Source organism: Microcaecilia unicolor, chromosome 8 (assembly GCF_901765095.1).
Source record: "Microcaecilia unicolor chromosome 8, aMicUni1.1, whole genome shotgun sequence".
NCBI lineage: Eukaryota > Metazoa > Chordata > Amphibia > Gymnophiona > Siphonopidae > Microcaecilia > Microcaecilia unicolor.
Window position 1 is genome coordinate 126,617,060 of NC_044038.1, and position 26,510 is coordinate 126,643,569.

At 43.9% G+C, this 26,510-nt stretch overlaps 1 protein-coding gene across 1 annotated transcript in view; it reads right to left on the reverse strand.

Moving 5' to 3' along the window:
* Nucleotides 1-14,387: 14,387 nt before the first annotated feature.
* Nucleotides 14,388-26,510, reverse strand: part of LOC115476819 (F-box/WD repeat-containing protein 11-like) — a 323,530-nt gene continuing 311,407 nt past the window's right edge. The window contains 1 exon segment of the mRNA XM_030213393.1: nt 14,388-17,304. The gene's annotated coding sequence lies outside the window, so the exon portion shown is untranslated.

Consider the following 26,510-nt stretch of genomic DNA (forward strand, 5'->3'; position numbering starts at 1 on the left):
AGTATTGCTAATATTTGAAGGTATCTAAAGAGGTAACGAGCTATACCCATCTAGACCACGTTATAGTAGTTGAGATGCCAAAAACACAGGAATAAGCGTCTGAAGTTGTGGGAAATAAAGGAAACCGGTCAAGGCAGCATAATTTACACAGAATAATAAAGATTTAATTTCACCTGACACTTGGTGTTGCAAAGATAGAGGAGTCCAGAATAATGATTTTTTGAGGGGATCCACTCTTCCAAGACAGAAATCATATTCATGTCTTCCCTACCTCAAGTGAGGCCCAGAGTCCACATTATTCTTGCGATTACAGTTAGCCAGATCTTCCATATCACTAAGCATTTTACTAATTTCTTTCACAGAAGCATGCATGTGCTCATCTAGCCTTCCACCTGGGTGACCCTCTTCGCAGCATGTCAATCCTAATTTGTGACACCTGCTTTTACTGAATGATATATGTTCTAATTCTGCTTGGATGTCTTTGGTAGCTTCTAGTCTGCATCGGTTCCTTCAACGTTAGTATTTCAGCCAAAACAGAGTCTGGCAGTGCAGTTTTGTCATTAGATACTATCTTGACAGGGAAAGGTGGTTCAGACTTGTGCCATTTTGTGCTAGATGGAAGAACAAGTTGTAACTTCCCATTACTACTTTTGGTTATAGCCATCTTCTACTGTAAGATTACAATTAGAATAGTAGAGCTTTCAATAACAGCAGGAATCTGAGTCTCCATTCATGGTACCAGCTCCCTATACAGATATCTTTGATGAGCTGCAGGCCATGCCCTCCCCCTGCAATACCATCTGGTCCAGGTGATTTGCTGCTCTTTAGCTTGTTGATTTGGCCTTTTACATCTTCCAGTTTTAAGCAAGATTTGTTTCAGTTTCTTCACACTGTCACCTGTAAATATCATATCTAGCATGGGTAGCTCCCTTATATTTTCCTCAGCAAAGAATTCTACTATGGCCTTGTCCTCCGAGTGCTTCCTTTACTCCATGATGACTTAATGGTCCAAATGACCCTCTTCCAGGCTTCTCCTTTCTAATGTACCTGAAAAGGTTTTCATTATGAGCGTTTGTCTCTACGGAAGCTTTTCAAATTCTCTTTAGCCTTCCTTATTAATGTTTCGCATCTAACTTGACAGTGCTTATCCTGCTTCCTGTTTTCTTCATTCAGATCCTTTTTCCATTTTTTGAAAGATGTTCTATTGATTAGCATAGCCTCTTTCACCTCGCCTTTTAAACACACCAGCTGTTATTTGGCGTGTCTTCGACCTTTTTTAATGCATGGAATTTATCTGGCCTGAGCTTCCAAGGTATTTGTAAATTACATCTATGCCTCATTGAAACTATTAACCTTTGCAGCTGCTCCTTTTACTTTTTTAACATTTTCATTCTATTATAGTTTCCTGTTTGAAAGTTAAATGCTAATAGAGTTGATTTTCCTAGCATCTTCACTCTACCTATTAACTCACATTTTATCATGTTAAAATCACTATTGCCAAGTGGCCCCAACACCATTACCTCACCTAACAAATCCTGCATTCCACTAAGGACTAGATTGAGTTGACTTTATTTATGCTTAGCTCACTTCTTTCCAGTGGTAGGACAAGGTGAGTTACATTCAAGTATGGTAGGTATTTCCCTGTTCTCAGGCTTACAATCTAAGGGCACCTTTTACAAAGCCGCAGTAGTATTGGAATTAAATGGGCTTCATCGCGTTTGCTGCACTGGAATCACTACCATAGCTTTGTAAAAGGTGCCCTAAGTTTATAGCTGAGGCAATGGAAGGTCAGTGACTTGTCCAAGGTTACAAGGCATCTCAGTGAAGTATGAATCCTGGTCTTTCGGGCTCCAAGCCTGCTGCTGTTTTATTTATTTATTTATTGCTTTTCAATACTGAAACAGTATACACCTGTCAAGTGAAATACAGCCATTATTACAAAGAAATAACATCACTTTAACTAATACCTATATAGATTATAAGGTATATTACAAACACATTTAAGGCGTCTTACTTCACATTTCTTTTACTTATTTGTTTTGAATCAAGAAAAGACCTCAGCTGTTCAGGTAAATAAAAAAACATATTTAGGCTGGCCCAACCTTATTATACATTTACAAGGATAAGCAAGAAGGATGCTCCTAATTCTAATATATTTTTCATAGAGAGAAAGACTTTTCTCCTCTGTTGTGCTATTTTAGTAACATCAGGATATATCCAGATTTTTTCTGCTCCGAACTGAAAATTGGCATACTTAAAATACAGTCTCATAATTGAATTCAAGTCTTGCTCAAAAACAAGAGAAACTATCAATGTAGGCTCTTTCAGTCACATTATCCAAAGATTGTTCTAAAATTGCTGATATATTATCCACATCAATATCCGCTTTTTCTGTATCTTTTCTTTCCCCTTCTGCTCCTTTGGGTTGATTAGGTATACAATAAATTTTATTTATTGGAGGAATGGCTTCTTGTGGAAATTTCAAATTTTCCATTAGGAATCTTTTAAATAATTGTAACAGATTCATCCCAGGGAGTTTAGGAAAATTTAACAAACGCAAATTTAATCTTCTATCTGTTCAATCTTCCTTTGGATATCAATATTATCCTTTACCACTGTTACCTTAAACTCTTATATTTGTTCTACTTCATTTTGTAAAGTTGAAACCTTTGAAGTCAATTCTTGTTTAACCGATTCTACAGTGTCTTTCAGTTCTTCAATTTTATTATTTAAGGCTTTTACCTCTCCCGAAGATTTCTGTAAGGTCGAGCCAATATCAAGAAGTTTCAGCCATATCCTTTCCAGGTTCACCTCCGATTTTCTCTCCCAGGATTCAGAAGACTGATCCCTGGGTCTCAGCGACTCCTGTAGCGATCCCAGTTCCCTGTTGGGCCTTCCTCCGGTTGCACTTCCAGTGTCCGTTTGGATTGCCTCTCGAATCGCTAGTGTCGCTGGACATGGAGGATTCATTGATGTTGGTGGAGGGGACAGAGATGTTTCATTTTCCCGCAGTTGGTCCGCTTCTTTGCGTCCCAAGCGCAATGTTGTGGTGCAAATCCTCATTGAATCCCCTTCTTACCATTCATATCACCCTGTTTAATTTCCAAGTCGTATAATTTATGTAATCCAGCAAAACTGTTTTTAATAATAAAATATGCCCAACATATCTCAGTGCATAAACTTATCTTTAAATGACGGCAGCTTGTAAATGCTAGGGAACCCCCACCATTTCCAAAAACTGACATATTCCAATTAATAAATCCTGAATAAAATAGTTTTTTTCTACCTTTGTTGTCTGGTAACTTTGTTTTTCTGATCATGCTGGCTCAATATCCGATTGTGCTGCTATCTGTCCTCTTAACTCCGTTTCCAGGGCTTCCTTTCCATTTATTTCTTTACTTTCCGCCTTTCTTCTTCATTTCTTGCCCTACATTCGTAAGTAAAAGCTGGGTCCTCTGCAGACTTGACTGTCCAGTGGATCCAGCTTCTGCCTATTTTCTATATCCATGTGCACTTTTTCTGCTCTCTTCCTTTTCCCTCACCTCATTGCCTTCCTCACTCTTCCCTTGCCTCCATCCATGTCCAGCATGTCTTCTCTCTCCTCCATGCACCCATGTCCAGCAACCCTGTCCCCGCTGCCATCCATGTCCAGCAACCCCCCTGTCCCCTCTGCCATCCACCTATGTCCAGAAACCCCCCTCCCCTGCCATCAACCCATGTCCAGCGACCCTCCTGTCCTCCCTGCCCGCCCCTGCCATCCACCTATGTCCAGAAACCCTCCTCCCCGCCATCCACCCATGTCCAGCAACCCCATCCCCCTGCCATCCATGTCCAGCAACCCCCCCCCCGTCCCCCTGCCATCCACCTATGTCCAAACCCCCCTCCCCTGCCATCCACCCATGTCCAGCAACCCCCCGTCCCCCTGCCATCCATCTATGTCCAGCAACCCCCCGTCCCCCCTGCCATCCACCTATGTCCAGAAACCCCCTCCCCTGCCATCCACCCATGTCCAGCAACCCTCCTGTCCCCCCTGCCCTCCCCTGCCAACTGCCATCCACTTATGTCCAAACCCCCCTCTCCTGCCATCCACCCATGTCCAGCGACCCTCCTGTCCCCCCCGCCAACTGCCATCCACCTATGTCCAAGCCCCCCCTCCCATGCCATCCACCCATGTCCAGTGACCCTCCTGTCCTCCCTGCCATCCACCTATGTCCAGAAACCCCCCTCCCCTCCATCCAACCATGTCCAGCGACCCTCCTGTCCCCCCTGCCATCCACCTATGTCCAGAAACCCCCCTCCCCTGCCATCCACCCATGTCCAGCGACCCTCCTGTCCTCCCTGCCAACTGCCATCCACCTATGTCCAACCCCCCCTCCCCTGCCATCTAACCATGTCCAGTAAACCCCCTCCCCCCGCCCCCATGCCCTCCACCCATGTCCAGCACGCGACTCTCCTCGTTTCACTGCTCCCCCTCCAGGCACCTGAGCCCCCCTCGCGTCTGAGCCCCCCCCCCTCCCCGACCCACCAAACGACCCTCTTCTGCCACCCGACCCGGCCGGCACCTCACCTGATCCAACATTTTAAAAAAAAATCTTCAAGCGGCGATGCCTGCGTCTGACTAGAAGAAGAAAAACCGCTTTGCGGTTTGTCCATTGGCCGCCTTCCCTCATGTCCCAATAGCCCGAGTCACTTTGCATTGAGCCTCCGGCGAATGCCACTCCTGCGTGATCATGTCTCTCAAGTATGCATTCACAGGAAAAGAGCGAGAGACCCGCCTGATCCCCTTAACCAAAGGATCCACCTGCTTCCCATCCCCAATGGGAGCTGCCGCAGGATCAAACTTTAAAGTGGCAGACACCTGTTCAATGAGTTCAGATAATTCCTCCCTGTGAAAAATCCGAACCACTGAGGGGTCTTCCCCTGGCAACGTCAGGTCCACATCCTGACCTGCAACAGACCCCTCCTCCTCCTCCAGAGGGCTAAAATCTCCTTCAGAATCCGGAGGAGAAAAAATCTCTACATCTTCAGACCACTCCACACGTGGTCTTTTAGCGGAAGCCCCCCCCCCCCCGTCCCGAGACCAAGGGGCACCACACACGACGGTCCCGCCTTCCAGGCCTGAAACAAACTCCAAACTCCGGAGGGAACCCCATGCTGCCCGAGGCCTCCCCCCCAAAGTGACTCGAAATCGGGAGTCCCTGAGGCCCCACAACCGTCTCAGTGCTCACTAGGCCCGAATCCAAGATGGCGGCGGTTCCCGCCAAAATCAGAACCGCCACCGGAGCGCCAACCTGAACCGCTCCCACCTCCAGCGAACCCGTCGAGAGCACCTCCGCCGCCAACACCAGCGGAGCGAGAGATTGGGCCTTAGGCTCCACACAAAAACGGCAGGAACCGCCAACCGCGTCTGAACCCCAACGCGCACACAGCCGGCAACGAAGCAGCTACCCCGACATGTTCACGCCAATAAACCACTGATTACTACCACAAAACCGGCGAAAACAAAAGAGAAACACTCACCGGCGCTTACACACGAACACAGCTCTCCCAGAACAGCTGAACAACTCTGGAACCACCGGAGTGCAGCTCCTGCAGCTCTCTTCACGTGGTGTGCTTTATTTTTTTATTTAACTTTATTTGAGCCCTGCTGCTGCTAAGAGCTATTTGGCACTCAAGGCTGCAGGATTAACACTGCAGCCAAGACACAACGCTGCCCAAAAAGGGAGAGCCAGACAGAGGGAGGGACCCGGCCACCCAGGTGTGACACCTCAGAGGGGACAATGGCAGGCCCCACCGGACCTACCACCCAACCCCTTGCACACCACAGAATTCCAGGCACAGGGATTAAACACTGCTCCCAAGGAAAACTGAAGCTAATCTCCCAACAAGGGATCTAAATCCTACCAGACCGGACAAGCTGCACAGGCTGCATGTCTACCCTCTGCTGAGACTGAGAAAATACTGCAGATAGATTAGGCACAGGTTACATGTACTCAGTTCGAAGTTAGTGTTCTCAGTCTCCCTCTGCTGGTAGGCATGCATAACCCAAGCGTCTTGACCGGTCTGGAGGGTTGCTGAGGAACAATGCTTATCAGCAGCTGCCTGCTTTCTCAACTGCCAGCTTACTAAGAAGTATGGCACATGACTACAGGGCCTGATTAGGTAAAAAGTCATAGTGAGCCAATGAAGCAGGAGCTAGATAGCTGCATTTAAGCAGTGCCACTGTTGCTTTCCCTGTCATGGAGGGTAAATGAGATCTGGGGAAAAGGGAGAGAATTGGTGGCAGCAGAGAAATCACCATTTGAACCATAGTACTTAGGATAATTCATTCAACTCCTTAATGAAAAGATTTAAAGAAGGGAAATATCTTACCTTTTCCTCAACATACTTAAAAGAGCTAAACTTTAGTGCACTTACCATCTTCTCTCAGCCTCAATGGCTTTTTTCCTAAAACCTAGTGAGTCAAGCCTTAAACTAATAAATTGGCACTAAAGCAGAAAGATTGGGTGGGGAGGGGGGAACAGACCATGATTCAAAGAGGTGGTGGTACAAAAGGATAAGAGAGGTAGCAATGATGATATCAGAAGTGCAAAGGTGAATGCTCCTTCAGAAATTGAACACCAATTTTTGTAGTGATCCTTCATTTATCCTTGAATTCCTAGCTTTGTCTTGTTTGTGACCCTTGTCCACTTTCTTACATAAAGGGATCTCTCTTTAATTTACCATAGAACAATGTTTCATCTGATTTTCCTACCCCAGAATCCTCCTTTTCTTTAATCTCTCCCATTTCCTGGCTGTGGTAAAAAGTGGCCTTAGCATGCCCTTACATGGGTCTTTCCCTTGTGCTAAGGCCATTTCTACCGCAGCCAGAAAATGGCAGATTTTCCATTTTCCTATGGCCATGCACTAAGGTAAAATTATGTATCATACCTGATCATTTTCTTTCCATTACTCATAGCTGATCAATCCATAGACTGGTGGGTTGTGTCCATCTACCAGCAGGTGGAGATAGAGAGCAAACTTTTGCCTCCCTATATGTGGTCATGTGCTGCCGGAAACTCCTCAGTATGTCGATATCAAAGCTCCATCCGCAGGACTCAGCACTTAGAGAATTACACCCACAAAGGGACACTCTGCCCAGCTCACCACCGCTGAAACGGGGGAGGGGAATTAACCCAGCTCATCCCCACACAAGTGGGGGAGGGGAATCCGTCCAGCTCATCCCCGCGGAGCGGGGGAGGGATACCACCCCGCCGATGCGGGGGGATCTGGCTTATCCTGCAACCGCGGGAGGAGCTGACTGACCCTAACACCGTCGAAGTGGGAGGGGTACAAAGCTGCCCTACAGCCGCACGAAGCGGGAGGGAGTGCCGGCAGAATTTAAGTCTCAATCCAGCCCCGTAAAACGGAGGGGAGAGGAATGCAGCAGCTCACTGTAACACAAACTCGTCTCAACTCTTGAAGAATCCAAGTGAAAAAACTTGAACACGAAGTCCTCCTGAAGTAACTGAAGACTAAACTTGAACCTAAAATTCAACCAGAATATAAACAGTACAGATATCTGGGAGGGGCTATGGATTGATCAGCTATGATTAATGGAAAGAAAATTATCAGGTATGATACATAATTTTACCTTCCATATCATCATGCTGATCAATCCATAGACTGGTGGGATGTACCGAAGCAGTACTCACCCAGGGCGGGACATTGAAATCCCTGACCTCAACACTGAAGCTCCAAACCGGGCCTCCGCCCGAGCAGCCACAGTCAAGCGGTAATGCTTGGAGAATGTATGGGCCGATGCCCAAGTTGCCGCCTTGCATATCTCTGCCAAGGAGACGGACCCGGCCTCTGCCATCGAGGCCGCCTGAGCTCTAGTGGAGTGAGCCTTCAGCTGGATAGGCGGCACCTTCCCCGCGGCCACATAAGCCGCTGCAATGGCTTCCTTGACCCATCTTGCCACTGTAGGCTTAGCAGCCTGCAGACCCTTACGAGGACCTGCAAACAGGACAAACAGATGATCCGATTTCCGGAAATCATTGGTCACTTCCAAGTATCTGATGATGACACGTCTCACATCCAGATATTTGAGAGCAGAGAATTCCTCTGGGTAGTCCTCCCTACGAAAGGAAGGGAGACAGAGCTGCTGATTCACATGGAAGCGAGAAACAATCTTGGGCAGGAAGGAAGGCACTGTGCGAATAGTCACTCCTGCCTCAGTGAACTGCAGAAAAGGCTCTCGACATGAGAGTGCCTGGAGCTCGGAAACTCTTCTGGCTGAAGTGATAGCCACCAAAAAGACTGCTTTCAACGTCAGGTCTTTCAGAGATGCCCTCGACAAGGGTTCAAAAGGCGGCTTCTGCAAGGCTCTTAGTACCAGGTTGAGATTCCACGCAGGCACCACTGAGTGCAGAGGAGGGCGCAGGTGATTAACTCCCTTGAGAAAGCGCACCACATCTGGCTGCGAAGCCAGGGAAGCACCCTTCAGGCGGCCCCTGAAGCAAGCCAGAGCCGCTACCTGGACTTTAAGGGAACTGAGCGACAGGCCTTTCTCCAGACCTTCTTGCAGGAACGCCAACACTGAAGAAATTGGAGCAGTGAAGGGAGAAAGTGAGCCCGCTTCACACCACGCTGCAAAGGTATGCCAAACCCTGGCGTAAGCCGTAGAAGTAGAGCGCTTCCTCGCTCTCAGCATAGAGGCAATGACCTTGTCTGAGAAGCCCTTCTTTCTCAGACGCTGCCGCTCAATAGCCAGGCCGTAAGACCAAAGGGGGAGGGATCCTCCATCACCACGGGACCCTGATGTAACAGGCCCTGCTCCACTGGCAGCCGCAGAGGATCGTCGACTGAGAGCCTGATCAAGTCCGCATACCAGGGACGTCTGGGCCAATCCGGACCCACCAGGATTATCCGGCCTGGATGCTTTGCCACCCGGTCTAGCACCCTGCCCAACATGGGCCAGGGCGGGAACACATAGAGAAGCTCTTGTGTCGGCCACTGTTGGAGAAGAGCATCTACTCCCAGGGATCGAGGGTCCCGTCCTCTGCTGAAAAAGCATGGCACTTGGCAATTGGCCGATGACGCCATCAGATCTAGGCTCGGCTGGCCCCAGCGCTTCGTGATGTCCAAGAACGCCTGAGCAGATAGCTGCCACTCTCCAGGCTCCAAGGTATGGCGACTGAGAAAGTCCGCCTTGACATTCATGACTCCGGCAATGTGGGCCGTTGACAGCTGTTCCAGGTTCGCTTCCGCCCACTGGCATAAATTCATGGCCTCCTTGGCTAGAGGGGCGCTCTTGGTACCTCCCTGGCGGTTGACATAGGCCACAGCCATGGCATTGTCCGACAGGACCCGTACTGGCTTCAACGCCAGTACTGGGATGAACTCCAAAAGCGCCAACCGAATGGCTCTGAGTTCCAGGAGGTTGATAGACCACTTTGCCTCTGCAGGAGACCAGAGCCCCTGCGCTGTCCTTCCCAAGCAGTGGGCTCCCCAGCCCGACAAAGAGGCGTCCGTCGTGACGACAATCCACTCCGGGGTCACCAGAGGCATTCCTGCAGACAACTTGTCTGTCTGCGTCCACCAGCTCAGCGCCTTGCGCACTGCTGGGTCCAAGGGAAGGCGCACAGCATAATCCTCCGACATCGGAGTCCAGCGCTGCAGCAAGAGAGTGTTGTAGTGGTCTCATATGAGCCCTGGCCCAGGGCACTACTTCCATCGTGGCCGTCATAGAGCCCAACAGCTGCACATAGTCCCAAGCCCGAAGAGGAGAGGCTACTAGGAACTGGTCCACCTGAGCCTGAAGCTTGACAATCCGATTGTCTGGCAGGAACACTCTGCCCACTTGGGTGTCGAATCGAACTCCCAGATACTCCAGGGACTGAGTTGGGCGCAGCTGGCTTTTCTCCCAGTTGATGATCCACCCCAGGGAGCTCAAAAGAGCAACCACCCGGTTCACAGCTTTGCCGCACTCTGCATAAGAGGGGGCTCGGATCAACCAGTCGTCCAGATAAGGATGGACTTGTACTCCTTCCTTCCTCAGGAAGGCCGCGATGACCACCATTACTTTGGAGAAGGTCCGCGGAGCAGTAGCCAACCCGAACGGGAGGGCTCTGAACTGGAAGTGTCGGCCCAGGACTGCAAAACGCAGAAAGCGTTGATGAGGAGGACAGATGGGAATATGCAAGTACGCTTCCTTGATGTCCAAGGATGCCAGGTACTCCCCTGCCTTCACTGCCGCTATAACAGAGCGGAGAGTCTCCATGCGAAAGTGCCGACCTTTCAAGGCCCGATTGACCCCTTTGAGGTCGAGGATAGGCCGTACAGAACCTCCTTTCTTTGGTACCACAAAGTAAATGGAGTAACGCCCCTTGCCAAGCTGATTTTCTGGCACCGGAACGACCGCACCCAGGCGGATCAGGTTGTCCAAGGTCTGCTGCACTGCCACAGCTTTGACCGGAGACTTGCAGGGAGAGAGTACAACCCGTCTCTTAAGGGTCGGCAGAACTCTAGCTTGTAGCCGTCTCTGATGACTTCCAGCACCCAAGCGTCTGAAGTTATTGTGGTCCACTCGCCCAGAAACGAGGACAGCCATCCTCCAATCTGCACTGGGCGTGGACCAGGCCCCGTCATTGGGTACGAGACCCTGGGGGAGGACCGGAGGGAGCACCTCCGGGACGGCGGTCTCTGCAAAAGGAATGCTGCTTGGGGGAGAAGTTCCTCTTGAAGGAAGAGGGGGCAGAGGAGCCCGACCTGCCCGGGCGGTACCGACGGGCTTCCTGAAACCGTCCTCTGGAGGTACCGGGGGCGAGTACTAGCCCGAGCCCTGACCTCTGGTAACTTCTTGCCCTTAGACGTGCCGAGATCGGTCACGATTTTGTCCAGCTCGACCCCAAAGAGCAGCTTGCCTTTAAAGGCAATCTAGCCAGGCGGGATTTAGAGGCGTGGTCAGCAGACCAATGCTTCAGCCAAAGCCACCGCCGCGCAGAGATTGTCTGAGCCATGCCTTTAGCTGAGGCCCTCAAGACATCATACAGCAAGTCTGCCAAATAGGCTAAGCCCGATTCCAGGGCCGGCCAATCAGCCCTCAAGGAAGGATCCGAGGGGGAAGCCCGCTGCACCATAGTCAGGCACGTCCTGGCCACATAGGAGCTGCAAACTGAGGCCTGCAAACTTAAAGCAGCCGCCTCAAAGGACGACCTTAAGCCGCCTCCAATCTTCTGTCTTGGCGTCCTTTAGGGCCGTGCCACCTTCCACCGGCAACGCCGTTTTCTTAGTCACCGCAGTGATTAAAGAATCCACGGTAGGCCACAGATAGGCCTCACGTTCACTTTCAGGCAAAGGATAGAGGCGGGACATAGCCCTAGCCACTTAAGGCTCGCTTCGGGACATCCCATTGAGCCGAAATTAAGGTGTGCATGGCATCATGCACGTGGAAGGTTCTAGGCGGGCGCTTCGTCCCCAGCATAATGGCAGAGCCAACAGGGCTGAGGGAGAGACGTCCTCCGGAGAGGAAATCTTCAAAATGCCCATGGCCTGCACTAACAGGTTGGGCAAATCCTCTGAGCTAAAGAGCCGCGCTGCAGAGGGGTCATCCGCTCCATCCGAGCGGGGATCCGTCTCCTCCAAGGAATCCGCAAAGGACCGTTGGGAGAACTCAGATACGCTGCCCTCATCTACATCGGAGGAGACAAAGTCCTCCAAGGCCTGGGAATCAACCCGAGGGCGTTACCTCCGGGAGCCTCAACCTCTTTACCAGACGAGGGAGCAGGGGCAGCGTTTTGCATAAGGAAGGCCTGATGCAGCAGCAAAACAAACTCGGGGAGAAACCCCCCAGACTGTGCACTTCCGCAGCCTGGGCTACAGCCCTAGACGCACCCTCAACCGGCGCTCGCAAGAGCGGGGGAGAGACATGCTGCGCATCCAAGATGGCGTCCGCGCGACACTCCGCGAAGGAGCCGCGCGGGAAGAACGGCGCTTAACTTTAGCCGCTTTGTGCCGTCGCCCAAATTAAGGGCGTTCATGGCATTAATGTCTCCCACCTCAATGGCGGCCCAAGAAGAAGCCGTCCGAGCCGCGTGGCCGGCCAAGATGGCGGAGGCGAGCAGCGGGGAATGGGCGTTTATGGCGGGAAAAACCGCCAACCGGAGGAAGGACCGGGACACTCATCGGTCACGAAACTGTCACCCCACAAGGGCGAATCAGACTTTAAGACCCCCGCATCCCCTCTAGAAGCGCCCAAGCGATCCGGGGAGCGACTCTTTGCGCCCTCGCCCTCCTGACGCCATAGGCCACGTGGAGATCAATCGGGGAACCCCTGCCCGCTATAAAAGGTAAAATTACCTGCTTTCCGCTCCGAGCTGTAACACCTGGTGTCCCAGTGAGTAGCTGCAATAAACGTTTAAATAAACATCGAAATAAACGCCTTTAAGGACGTTCAAAATTTTTTTTTTTTTTTTAACGGAGCCAGCGGGAGGGGGGAGAAAAGGAGGGACCTGGCGCCACCAGGTTTGCACTTGCTCAAGAAGAGCCCTCAACCCCAGGCACTCAACAAAACCTAAAAATTAGGCTTGGAGGCCTAGCCAGAGCTGCTGCTGTGTGTGACCACCACCTGCTGAGATAGAGAACATACTGAGGAGTTTCCGGCAGCACATGACCACATATAGGGAGGCAAAAGTTTGCTCTCTATCTCCACCTGCTGGTAGATGGACACAACCCACCAGTCTATGGATTGATCAGCATGATGATATGGAATGTTGCAATTACCGTACAGCCATTAACAAAAATTAACGAGCCCTGGCTGTAAAGGCTCACATGCTAATCCATTAGCACACAGTAATGCAGACGTGATTAGTGCAGAAACAATTCATTGGCTAAAAAAATAAATATTTTTTTAGCATTTGCAATTTACCACAGAATGCAATTTTAAGCTGTGGCATCACAGCTTAGTAAAAAGACACCTCAACAAATTAAGGGGCCCTTTTACTAAAGTTTAGCATGTGCTAATGGAAATTAGTGTGGGATAAGTACAACATGAGCTATAGGTATAAGACGCACAACATTTAGTACATACTAATCTTGTTAGTGTGCAATACGCTTTAGTAAAGTACCCCTTAGTGTCTTCATGTTTTTACTCAGAAGCACTTTGCTGAGTCTCTACAAGCTGTAATTTCTGTATGCATTTGCTTTGGGTCATAGACACACTATATATCTGCTCTAAGAACACCATTTCATAGAAAACCATATAAACACACACCATGTTAATAACAACAAAACACCAATAATGATGGACAGATATCACTGTGCCACACCAACAGCACAGCACAAGTTCAAGGAAGTATACATTTTATTAGTGACTCCAGACTGATATGGGAGGCATGGCTTCAAGGCAACATAAAAGTACAGAGTTGGAGGCTGCAGTGATGAAGGCAGTCAGAACTTGGAAGATGGTGGCAGGAGACAGACTTATGTACATATAGGACACTGCAAAGGATATTTGCACTGAAGGCCTTGCCTATAAGGCTGAAATACTAGTAATACAGCAGGCTTACATAAGCATTAACACATTTCTGTGTATCACTTAGGGGGTAAGTTTATACACAAAAAAGCATGCATATACTTTTCCCATACACACAGATGAATTTTCAATACAAAAGTATCCACATACTGTTTTAAAATTACTCCACAGAATCTGTGCTTACATTTCAAATGATTTTTGGTCAAGTACAGTTGTCCCAGGTTAATTTATACATTTTCTGAAGTCAGCATTTCTATGCTTAACCCTTTCTCAACTCCATCGCTGCAAATGCATTTCTATGCTTAACCCCTTCTCAACTCCATCGCTGCAAATGCCTTCGCTCAGTCTGGTTAAACTTGTGTGTACACGTGCTTGTTTACCCACATATCTAGGTGGGAAATTTTTCCATATAAATTGGCTTATGTGCCAAACTGTGAAAATTACCCTCTCAATTAGCATGTCTGTGGCTCTTCTGTATAGCCTATTTTCTGCCATTTGTAAAGGGCACCCATTTTTAGAACAAAATCAAAATTCCTTGGGGGGTTTTTTTCTCCTTTGTTCACCCTTAAAATATTTGTACAGCCTGTTTAGCCAATAATATGCCAATTAGAACATCACACATTTTGCATTCATTGTGCTGTAAGAAAAAAAACACACTTTTTTTGACATGTGGTGCTTTCAACACGTTCACATTTCTATTGTGCAGTTCCAAAACCATTGTACAGAGAAAATATTTTTCCCTGAAATGCTATTTGGTGCAATATAATATCAAATACTGATTTATTTTTATCCCTATGCATAATTACATGTTTACCACTGGAAGTTTTATTTGGAAGACATTACTGTACTAATTTATTTCCTATACACAAACTTCAAACTTTTTTTTTATTAAGCACATTCCACAGTACAAAGCTTTAGATCATAAACAATATCTGTACAATTTAAGTTTCAATAAGCTGTTCATACACAAAACTTTTTTCAAACAGATAATTGGCAAACATAATTACAAGTTAGAATTCTACTACCCCAGTGCTTTGAAACATTAATATAGCAATAATGTACAGTTGCTCAGTTAGGATTAGCAAAACAAAGTCCAGAGTGCGAGGGATCACTATCATTAATCCCAGGAATCAGAGTCCCTTGGGTGCCAATCACAAAGTCCACTGGTATGTTACACAAAACACAATCAAACGGTTTAGAATGAAAGTCAGATGCCATTATTTCCCAAGGTAAAACATGAATTTCATCTCGCACATGCATAAAAGTGGACTTCATTCATTATACACAAGATAACTTTTTTTCTTTAGGGCTGCAACAGCAGATACTTCATTTTTAAAGCTTTTAGGCAAAAGGGAAATAGTAAGCTACTTTACAAACTGTCAAGCTTACCAAACAGCAGGGTTTTACAGTTATGTTATTAGGAAAACCGATTTTTTATCATCTTTCCTTACAAGTCTGATATTCTCTTAGAAACAGTCCTAATATCTAAAGGGAGCTTATAAACTTAAAATAAAAACAATACAGTTGATCCCAAACCCTTTCTCAATGTAAAGGATAAAACAGATGCATAATTTGCATTTTAGAAACAATTTGGTTATTTAATAGGCGATTTCTAATTTAATGGTCAACATGCATAGTTAAAAAAAAATAAAGTTGTGTCAAAAGGACTAAATAAAAATTACATTTGAACCAGAACAAAACATGGCCATCGCTTCCCTTTATTGTGCTTATGTCCTCCTAAATCAGTGATGCTCTCACTAGTTCTTGGTCCCCTCACTCAAGTCAACCTAGTCCTCAATTTCCATAATGAATACAAGAAATTATCTGCATGAACTGGATTTAAAAAAGTGTAAATATACCTCAAATACACTTCATTAGGTATATCTTGAAAAACCAGATTGGCTAGAAGGTCCCAAAAATCAATATGAGCACTGCTGCCCTAAATAATCTCTTATTGTGTTATACACCTACAATGAACTGCACTGTCAATCCAAAGGATAGTGGGGCACCAAGTACAACCAGGCAACTGTGGAAGTAAAGAAAACTCAAGGGGCTATACTCCTGGTCCACTACATGCATACATACGTGGTGTTTGTTTTCTATCTTATCACTCATTACGTCACAATGTAAGTCATCAGCTTCTTTCATAAGTTTATAGTCGCCCGGAGGTTTGCTTGACCAGATCAGCCAAGCCTATCACTGTCTGTTCAGGTATGGATAAGTTTACAGGCAAAGCTGATAGTGTCAAAACTGCCTCCAAAAATGATGTGAACACCTTTACCTATGGTGCAATCACGGAGCAAATCAACTACCACGAAGGTAAACTACAGATCGGCCAAAATATCAATGATTGGTATTTGCAAAACCAAAGCTCTGTCCCAATGCTTCACTTCACAACAATAACCTGTAAAAGCGGAAAAAAAAATCAATTCCTTGATCTAATGTAGTAGCACTTAGGTTTTTTCTGGATTGTTGTCGTGAGATCCAGAATTTTGCATGCTTAATACCTGGACTGTGGGTGATGTGCTCGACTGTGATCCTAAATGCCAATATTCTAACCACATATCTTCCAACATTTATGTAAAAGAGTCCCAAAAACACTGAAAGTACGCCAGCACAGCAGAAATTGGTTCTCTGTTGTCTTAATGTAAGTAACAATAGTGATAAATACTAAATTCCATGCTATCCTAGTGTCCAATAGTAGCCAATTGTCTTAGACTCTTCTGACCTGTAAATACCTTAAATTTAATTTCCCTCACACTAAAAGTGTTAAATACAATAGAAAAGACCTAGTGTAAATACTGTTGCAAATGACAAATGGAATATAAATTAAACATTTAACCTTCTAAAAAATTAGAAATTACAATTTAAAACATGTCAGTTTTATTTTAAAAAATCCTAAGGAATACTGCAAAACCTCCTTATTTTGGAGGGATAGCGAGTCTTGCTATTAACCCTTTGGTTCCAGCAGCTGGAATTCCAATGCCAAGCACATAATTTGCATCAGCACTTAGTGCTAGGATACCTTGACTCCCAACACCTAGGGATTGAAACTGTTATGTATATTATATTTACATGCGTATATCTGAATTGCTGAGGCAAGCACACATGGAGAGATTTTACTACACCATACATCAGAGAAAAAAAAACGCTTGGACACCTGGAGGTACAGAGCACAGATTCACAAAAGAAAGACAATACCATACAACTAATCAGATTATTACAACCTTTTGAAAAGTAGCTAAGTTAGAAGACATTATTGATGCAGAAAATGAAATGAATGATTTGCTGAGAAATTTGTAATTGCTCATCCCTTGTGTTAAACAAAATGTGTCTTCCAAATTTGCAGAGTGTAAAAAGAATGACTTTAAAGCAAAGCTCTGTACCTTTGGAAATGTGTTTGGCACCCAATCTTTACTGGAGAATGTTTTTCTTTTAGTCAGAGATAAAAGTGCAAAGCAATATAAATTAGGCCAAGTCCTTTCTTGACTTCTGATTAACTCTCTAGAAACAAGTCAGCAGTTCAGTTCTCCTTTAACCAGTTACTTGAAGCTTTGGACAGTTTGCCGCAGTGAAGAGATATGCTCCTCTTGTTCAACAAATTGGTAGTAAAAACCTCCAGGAAAGCCTCAGTAGGAAAGGGAGTATGAGAAATCTGGGTAAAGAATTGTGCTGCTTACATCTAACACAGCATCTGTAACCAGTCCAGACTCTTAATGATTAGCTGTCAATCAACCTCTTCAGGCATGAAGTAGCCATATATCCAAGTAGTCCAAGACTGCGGAACCCTAAGAACAAAACAAAACAAAACAAAAAAGATAGGTAAATTCTGACAACTACCACCTTGCATGATATTTCAGTTTTATTTTTAGTATGGTAGCTCTATAACAGAAGCATTTTGAATTCCTAGTAACAGTGATAGCATTTCAGAGTTACACACGAGGATCAAATTTCAACCAGTATGTGTCACTAATGAGTAAACAGTGTATTGGGCTTTCACAAATTGAAAAAAAATGTTACATATAAGGGGCCAGCCTGGTGGTTCAGTGGAAAGGGATACTGTGGGCTTAGTTGAAGGTAGTTTTTGAACCCATCAAGATTTGAAGGGCTGTGTTCTTCGGGAATTTATTTGTTTTTATGGATGTTTTTGTAAACCATCTTGAATGGTCCTGTTGGTCAGAGAAGTAGAATGTAAGTATTATAACATAAAATCAAGTGCTGTGCTCTTCCATAGGAAGATCCCCACTTTGAGTTGATGGGTCACTGGTGTTGGGAGTGCTGCAGAGGCAGTGTTCATAGCCCTAGGAAAGCAGGGCAACCTGGTAGCTACATTTACAGGGCTCCAGAAGAAGCCTTGGTGCATAACTACTGGCTTAAGGACCATGGGTGTAAAGACTCATGGCATCAGCAACCAGGCACTGGTTCCAACTGAGCTGGAAGGAGCCAGGACTATTTGAGCAAAATAAAACATTTCAAATAATGTATTTTCCACTACAAGTATACAGTTCCTCTCCATCATAGACAATACTTCCCTGAAATTACATACATTCCAGATTCTCCCCTTTCCCCTTCACTTGCTCAACTCAACCTGAGTTTCTTCATAAAGCCAAGAATACCTGCATCTTAAATACAGTGTCTCCAGGCAACAAGGTGGAAATACAAGCACTATGAAACAAAAGCCTCACATTGTGCTCTGCACAGGTTCCTCCTCTGAAATACATCAGCCCTGGAGGTATGCTGGGGAAAATTAGTTTATATTTCATTTTTCCTTTTGTGTTTAACTTTTTTGTTCAATTTCACTTTTACTTTAAATGTGTAAAGTATTTATGAGCATAAACAATTTTACACTCTAAAAAATACACACATTTAAAACAAAATTGAAGGAAAGTATTTACTTAATCAGTACCAAGTATACCACCTGATGATGCCTAGTGCTGATCACCAAAGTGCTCCCTATCTGAACATACTGCAGGTAAACTAGATAATGTATACTGCTGATAATGTAAACAAGCGCAAAAAATTATAAATAGTGCTTTGGAAAAATTCAAATTGCCACCAATGGCTTGTGACATTTTTCAAATGGAAGGAGGAACCAAGCCGCCATTTGTTTACAGATGTAAAGTAATGCATCATGACTACACAACCAGAATTACCAGCACAGCGTAACTATATACTCCCTCCCAAACCAAAGTTCACAAATCACAGCTTGATGTTCCGATCATTAGTCTATAGTTCTGTCACAGCAAGGTATAAAATGTCACATCAATCACTACACTACAGATCGGGAGCTTCACTACTAAAAAGAAAAAAGTAATCTGAGGTACAAGGAAATCTGTTAGAATGTGGTCTAGGCTCAGCATCAGTAAGACATTAACTTTCAATTCTGGAACTGGGTAATTCAAGTATTTTAGAATACATGCTTTATGATGTTATGTTACATTATACCAGAACTTCTATTCTGCTTTTTACCTCTATAGTTCAAGGATGGATCACAATAGAAAGAAACCAGATCAAAATATCCAGGAATTATAATGCTAAATAGTTAATTAAAAAAATAAATACAATTCTATCTTTTAAAGTCAGAAGTTGTAAGACCCACATCATCCCACATCAAAATCGGTAAGCTTTCAACCTTTTTCTAAATATTAATGTCGGCAAGTTCTTAATGACGGTAAAGAATTCCATAGTGAAGCCATCTGGTAGGGTATCGAAACAGAAGTGTTTGACTGATTTTAATTTGGTTAGATCTGGAAAGCGTAAGAGATACTGATTACGAGTGTTATACTTAGACACAGCATTATGTAAAAAATGTTTTGTTCTCATACCTCACACTAACATTACTGGCTTTTGTCTCACCTAGAATGTAAACTGCACTGAATTCTGGAAAGGGGATATTAGCAGTATACAAGAATTGATTTGATATAAAGGGAAACTTCACCAACAAAATTCTGAAAACTAACATTTACCTTAAAGTGAATATAGGCTATAATCGGTAGCCAATGTAATGTTGAATAATAACTTTTAACTGAATCATATTTTGACAAACCAAAAATTAATCTAACCACTGTATTCTGTAATAATTGTAAGCAGTTAATTAATGTTTTAGAACAGCAAATTAACACCATGTTACAGTAATCAAAGCAAGATAATAGAAGAGACCAAAATTCTAAATGTATCCAGTTAAAAAAAATGTTTTAATAGGACTCAACTTCTTAAGAACATAGAAACATTTTTTTCATTACAGAGGATACGTGATATTACATGGATAATATGTTATCTAACACCACTCCTAAAAATTTTGAATTTAAATATAAAGAGAACAGATTATTTCCAATAGTGAAATTCTGTCTATATCTTGTGCCATTAGTAGTTCCTATCCAAAGAAATTTGGTTTGCTCTTTAATTTTAAACGATGGATAGAAATCCAGTTCTATTTGTTCCATACAAAACTGAATCTGAGATAGTCCCTTCCCAAGTTGGTAGACATAGTAAAAATACTGTAATATCTGTGTAAATAAAATGTATAGTCATGATAGTCTAAAAAAATGCCCAAAGATCGCATTAATTGAAGCGCACCAGTAAAAAAAGGCGAGCCCTGTGGAACTCCACACGGTTCTATCCATTTCTCTGAAAACACACCATCTTTTTTTGACCATATAACTTTGATGTTTAAAAAAAAAAACCAAAACACGGTAGCGCTTTACCTTGGATACCACACTGATAGAATATAGAAGTCAAGATATCCCAATCAACTAAATTGAAAGCGCTCGAGAGATCGAATTGTAGGATAGCAGCACACTGCCCTATACCCAACATTTTCCCATGCACAACCAACCTATCACTGTTTCCATGCTAGAATTCATTCTAAATCCTAATGGATCATCATACTGTGTCAAGTAGTCGACTAATCGTTCTGTGACATAGCCTTCTATTATTTTAATAAAAAGTGGGATGGATGCCATTGAACGATAGTTGCCAACCTCAGATAAGTAAGACTCCGAATTTTTTGGGATTGGTGTAAGTACTACATCATCCATAGCTTCGTAGGGAACCAAAGCCTACTATGTAAATTTCCTAGCAGCATGTAACATACTATGCATGAGTAAATATTACTCCCTTTGCATTAGTAGTTTCTAAGGTCAGACTATTAGAATAAGTATATTAGTATGAAGCACAATGAAAACTCACTAGCTCTCTACAGGAGAGATATTAGTAATCTAATAACTGATCCAAAAAGAGTAAAGTACAGAAGCAATCCTCTGAGGGTCTAATAGATGTTCGTAAGTAACTCACTTGCATGGACTTTATTGCTTAAACAGAAGCTTCGAACCATAAAATGCAGAGGACTTCAGTTTTCCTTTGTGATGGAGTGTAAAAAGCATGTGCTTCTGAAAGAATCAGCATAAGATGATAGTTTTGAAGCATATAAAAAAAATCCTTTTTATGCATGAGTTAGTTAATAGTCTCATCTGGGCATTATAGTTTATTCACACTTGCTATACCGCCTTTGTTAACTTGCAGATCAAGGCAGTTTACAATCTAAAAATACAAGTTTACTGAGAAAAAGGAACTATACATTTTGACAGGAAAGAGCAGAATTCAATTCACACAAACCAATCAGACCAAAGGAAAAGCAGGGAAAGTAAAAGAAAAGAAGTGACTGTAAAGACAGGAGAGAAGGAGAGGAGGAGGATAAGGGGAAAAGACTGAAACAGCATAAACCCAGCGATACAAGATTGCAATCTGACTATGAATGATCAAATGCAAGATGGAAGAGACAAGTTTTCAAGGGACTGATCGGCTCGAATGGAAAGGGGTAAAGAATTGCATAAGGACGGGGAAGCAAAATAGAAAGCTTGATGTCTGAGTCCAAAAGAACCTATTTTGGACTAGGTAATACCAGATGATGGTCATTTAAAGAGTGAAACAAACGAGCTGAGGAATATGGGATCGGGAGGGATGCTAGGTGTAAAGGGGGAGACCTATCTTAAGTAACTTAAAAGTGAGCATAAGAGGTTTGAATATAATAATATACTTTTCAACTGGAAGCCATACAGGGGTGACATGATCAAATTCTCAGGCATGATAGAGAAGTCTGATGGCAGTATTCTGAAGGGATTACAGTTAGTCTGAAAGGAAGGAAGTGAAACACTCCAACATAGTCCCAGTTACACCAAGGGAAGAGAGACGAGAGTGCAAAAGTGAATGGTTAACCAAATTAAAGGTGACAGAAAGATCCAATGAAACAGCTAGGACAACACTGTTTATCTAAAGGGGAACAGAATTCACTTAAAAGAGTCACTAAGACTGTTTCCATACTAAAATGGGTACTGAAACCAGATTGTTTTGGGTGAAAAGCAAAAGATTTTTCAACAAAAGATGCTATTTGAGTAAATACAATTTTTCCATGACTTTTGATAAGAAAGAAAGATTGGATACCAAATGGTAGTTTGCTGGGACTTGGGGACCTAACGAGGGTTTCTTTAAAAGTTGGCACCCTACAGCAGTTTTCCAAAGGGCTGGAACTTGACCGGAGGAAAGTCTAGTATTAGAGACAGAATCTTAGGTAAAAGGTCTAATTCAGAAATCCTTAACCAAGGGGAGGGAAAGGAATCAAGTGGCATGATGTGGTCTTCACAGTTGACAACGTTTTTGAAAGGGATGTTAAAAGTCTGTAGCTGGAATAAGGACCAAGTAAACCAAAGAACAGGCTAGGATTTTGAGTGGTAAAATTAAGGTGAAGTGAGAGGTAGTAGATGTCTGGAGGTGAAAGTTTGGAGGACTTGAAAGAGGAGTGAGATCAGGGGAAGTGGCAGTTGGTAAAGAGTCTAGAAGATCTGAAATCTTTTAGGAGAAAGAGAGACTCTCAGCAGAAGGCCCTAAAGAATTTGTGGTAGCATGACTGGAAGACATCAGGTTGCAAAAAATCAAATAAAGTTCACTAGTTGGGTTGGGGGCCATTTTTATTTCATTGGTGAAAAACAGTCCTTTGGCTTTCCTTAAGTGATAATTACAGTCTTTAAGCTTTAATTTATAGCAAGCTAACGGACTCGGATTTCATTTTTCTCAAATTTCATTTATTATGACTGTTGTGTGTACAAAAAAATAGCGTCCCATGGTTTATGGATAAGTTGAGGTCTTTAAAGCAAATGCTTAGAAAGAAAGAGCGTGAATGGCGAAAATGGCTGGACGCTGTCCATTTCAATACCTATCATGAGAGCAAAAAAACGTGTTTTTATGAGAGCAAAAAAACGTGTTTTTATGATGAAGCTATTGCTAGAGCATCTTCTTTTCAGCAGTTATTTAGAACAGTTGAAAACTTACCTACTGTATCTTTTGTTACACACCTGTGTGATATTTCGTGTCACAAGTTTGCTAATTCTTTCAGAAGAAAGTAGTGGATATTAAAAGTTCTTTTAATAATTCAGTTCTGTTTTCTGAATAGTCTAGCAATGTGAAGTCTAAGAGGTTGGTCTTTTCTACAATTTCTAAGGAGCAGGTTATGGCTGTGATGAGCATGTTGAATACTTTGCGTTGTTCCTTGGATAATTTTCTGATAATTATTACATCTTTAAAAGCTGGCTTGTTGAAGTCTTTATCCTCTATCATGAACAAGTCACTATCAGAGGGGATATCCCCGCCACTTTGAAACAGGCAGCTTTGTCCATTGCTGAAAGGTGGAGCACTTGATTCTCAACAAGTTGTGAACTTGTTGAAATTCTTAGCAAAATTTTTGGAAAGGCTTGTGTTGGATCAATTACATATCTTTGACCACCGACACATCAAACATTCTACTGAAATGCTATTTCTGTAGATCAACAAACTCAAGAAGGAATTAGCTACAACTAAAACAGCTTCCAGGATCACTCAATTTCCAGCCAATTTACCACCACCACTGCCACACAGAATGAAACAACAGAGGAATAGATGGGTCACAGTAGGCTCTGGTAGACTAAGATCTGTGACACAGAAGCACTCACCCTTCCAACCTTTGCCCCTGACAAATTCTTTTGCTGCGTTGCATCATTATGATGCTGAAAACAATAAGTACTGTGGTGGAACCAAAGGCAATGAAAGTAGCACAACCCAAGAAACATCCCCCAAACAATGACAGATTGGTGAAAAACAGAAAACTCTTACTGCTCAGACACTCCATTATTAGAGGCACTTAACTTACATAGTAACATAGTAAATGACGGCAGAAAAAGACATGAACAGTCCATCCAGTCTGCCCAACAAGATAAACTCATTTTACATGGTATGTAATACTTTATATGTATTTCCGAGTTTGATTTGTCCCTGCCTTTCTCAGGGCACAGACCGTAGAAGTCCGCCCTGCACAGGTTTTATTCTCCAAATACCGGCGTCGCCACCCAATGTCCACTAAGATTCCATAAATCCATTCCTTCTAAACAGGATTCCTTTGTGTTTATCCCATGCATGTTTGAATTCCATTACCGTTTTCATCTTCACCACCTCCCGCGGGAGGGCATTCCACATATCTACCACCCTCTCCTTGAAAAAATACTTCCTGACATTACTCCTGAGTCTGTCCCCTTCAACCTCAATTCATGTCCTCTAGTTCTACCACCTTTCCATCTCCGGAAAAGGTTCGTATGCGGATTAATACCTTTCAAATATTTGAACATCTGTTATCATGTCACCCCTGTTTCTCCTTTTCTCCAAGGTATACATGTTCAGGTCGGCAAGTCTCTCCTCGTACGGTTTGCAACACAAATCCCATACCATTTTCGTAGCTTTTCTTTGCACCACTTAGTTTCCAACCTAGTGAAATGCTTTCCAGGATCTTCAGCTACCAGATGTACCGACCAAATACTGAAAGTGATCCAAGATCAAGGCTTCAAATACTAATGTTGTAATTCACCTGAGGACAAATGACCTAGCCAACAATAGCAAGTTTATAGCACAGAGAGCGTTCCACAAGCATGGAGAGGGACTGAAATCTTTGGTTCGGACTGAGGCTTTTTCTGAAGTAATTCCCATGTGGGGGAAGGGAAAGGAAAGACTACGTAAAACAGTGGCTTTCAATAAGTGGTTTGAGTCTTGGTGTAAAGAAAAAGCTTTTAGATATATAGGAGCATGGAGTAATACGTGGAAAAATAACAGGCTCTACTGTAATGATGGGCTACATCTTTCTGTGATGGGAAAAAGGATCCTTGGGGAGAAATTCAGACAGTATGTTTCTAAACAAGAAGGCGGGGGTGACAAAAGGAAACAAGTGAATTCAGAGTCACCCCCAGAATAAACATGATGGCAGAGGGAAAGGTCATCTAAATATAGAAAACCACCTAAACTTACTATACAAATGGAAAGCAGTGAGCACAAATGCCAGTAGTCTAGTTAAAAAGGTAGACTTGCAAGTCCTGATATTTGAAGAAAACTTGGATATTGTTGCTATTACAGACGTGGCTCAATGATTCCCATGAATGGGATGTGACCACACCGGACTATAATCATTTTAGGAAGGATAGAGAGGGCCAAAGAGGGGGAGGAGTGGCACTGTATGTGAGAGACAATATCAGAGCGGCTGAAATGTGGGGAACCTGGGGAAAGGAAGAAGCTTTATGGATTGTCCTGGAAAGAGAAGATGAAACCTGTATCCACACAGGGGTTATCTACAGACCTCCAGCACAAACACAGAAGCTAGACAAGGATCTGATAGAAGATATTCAAAAGATTGATATGAAGGGGGAAATGCTGCTGTATTTCAACTTGTCTGATGTGGATTGGAACATCCCATCTGCAGAATCAGAAAGAAGTAGGGAGATTGTGGACGCCTATCAAAAAGTTCCTTCCTCAGACAAATGGTGATGGAACCCATGAGGGAAGGGTCGATGCTGAATCTAGTGCTCACGAATGGAAGATGCGTTTCCAATGTCCAAGTGTGCCCACCTATGTAATAGTGATCAACACACCATATGGTTTGATATAAGGGCAAAGACATAATGCGGACGCACAAACTCAAAGTACTGAATTTCAGATATACTGATTTTGATAAAATGGGGGAATACCTGAAGAAGGAGCTGTTGGCATGGGAAGGCGCAGGAGTAGTGGAAAATCTGTGGTCAAAGCTAAAGGCTGGTATAAATATGGCAACTGATCTTTACGCAACGAAAGTAAACAAACATTATTATTAACATTTGTATAGCGCTACCAGACGCACGCAGCGCTGAACACCTGATAGAGAGACAGTCCCTGCTCAATAGAGCTTACAATCTAAAAATAATACAGACAGACAAGACAATTAAGGGCGAGGGAAGTACAGGGTAAGAAGGAACAAGGGGAGGTAATTGAGTAGTAGCTAGGAGCCAAAAGCAGTGGTGAAAAGGTGGGTTTTCAGCATAGATTTGAAAACAGGTACAGATGGAGCTAGACGTACAGACTCAGGAAGTCTATTCCAAGCATAAGGTGCCGCGAGGGAAAAGGGACGAAGCCTGGAGTTAGTGGTGGAGGAGAAGGGGGACGACAAGAGAGATTTGTCCAATGAGCGGAGTTCATGGGGAGGAATGTAAGGAGAGATGAGAGCGGAGAGGTAATGGGGGGCTGCAGAATGGATGCATTTAAAGGTCAGTAAGAGAAGTTTGAATTGTATGCGGAAGCGGACAGGGAGCCAGTGAAGTGACTTGAGGAGTGGACTAGTGTGGGTATAACGATTTTGGCAGAAAATGAGTCGCGCTGCAGAATTTTGGACAGACTGGAGAGGAGAGAGATGGCTGAGAGGAAGACCAGTGAGAAGTAAATTGCAATAATCCAAACGAGAGGTGACAAGGGTTTGGATAAGGGTTCTGGTAGCGTATTCAGAAAGGAAGGGGTGGATTTTGCTAATGTTGTAGATAAAGAAACGACAGGTTTTAGCGATCTGCTGAATATGCGCAGAGAAGGAGAGAGAGGAATCAAAGATGATTCCAAGGTTACAAGCCGAGGAGACAGGGAGGATGTGAGAGCCATTAACAGAGATAGAGAATGGGGGAAG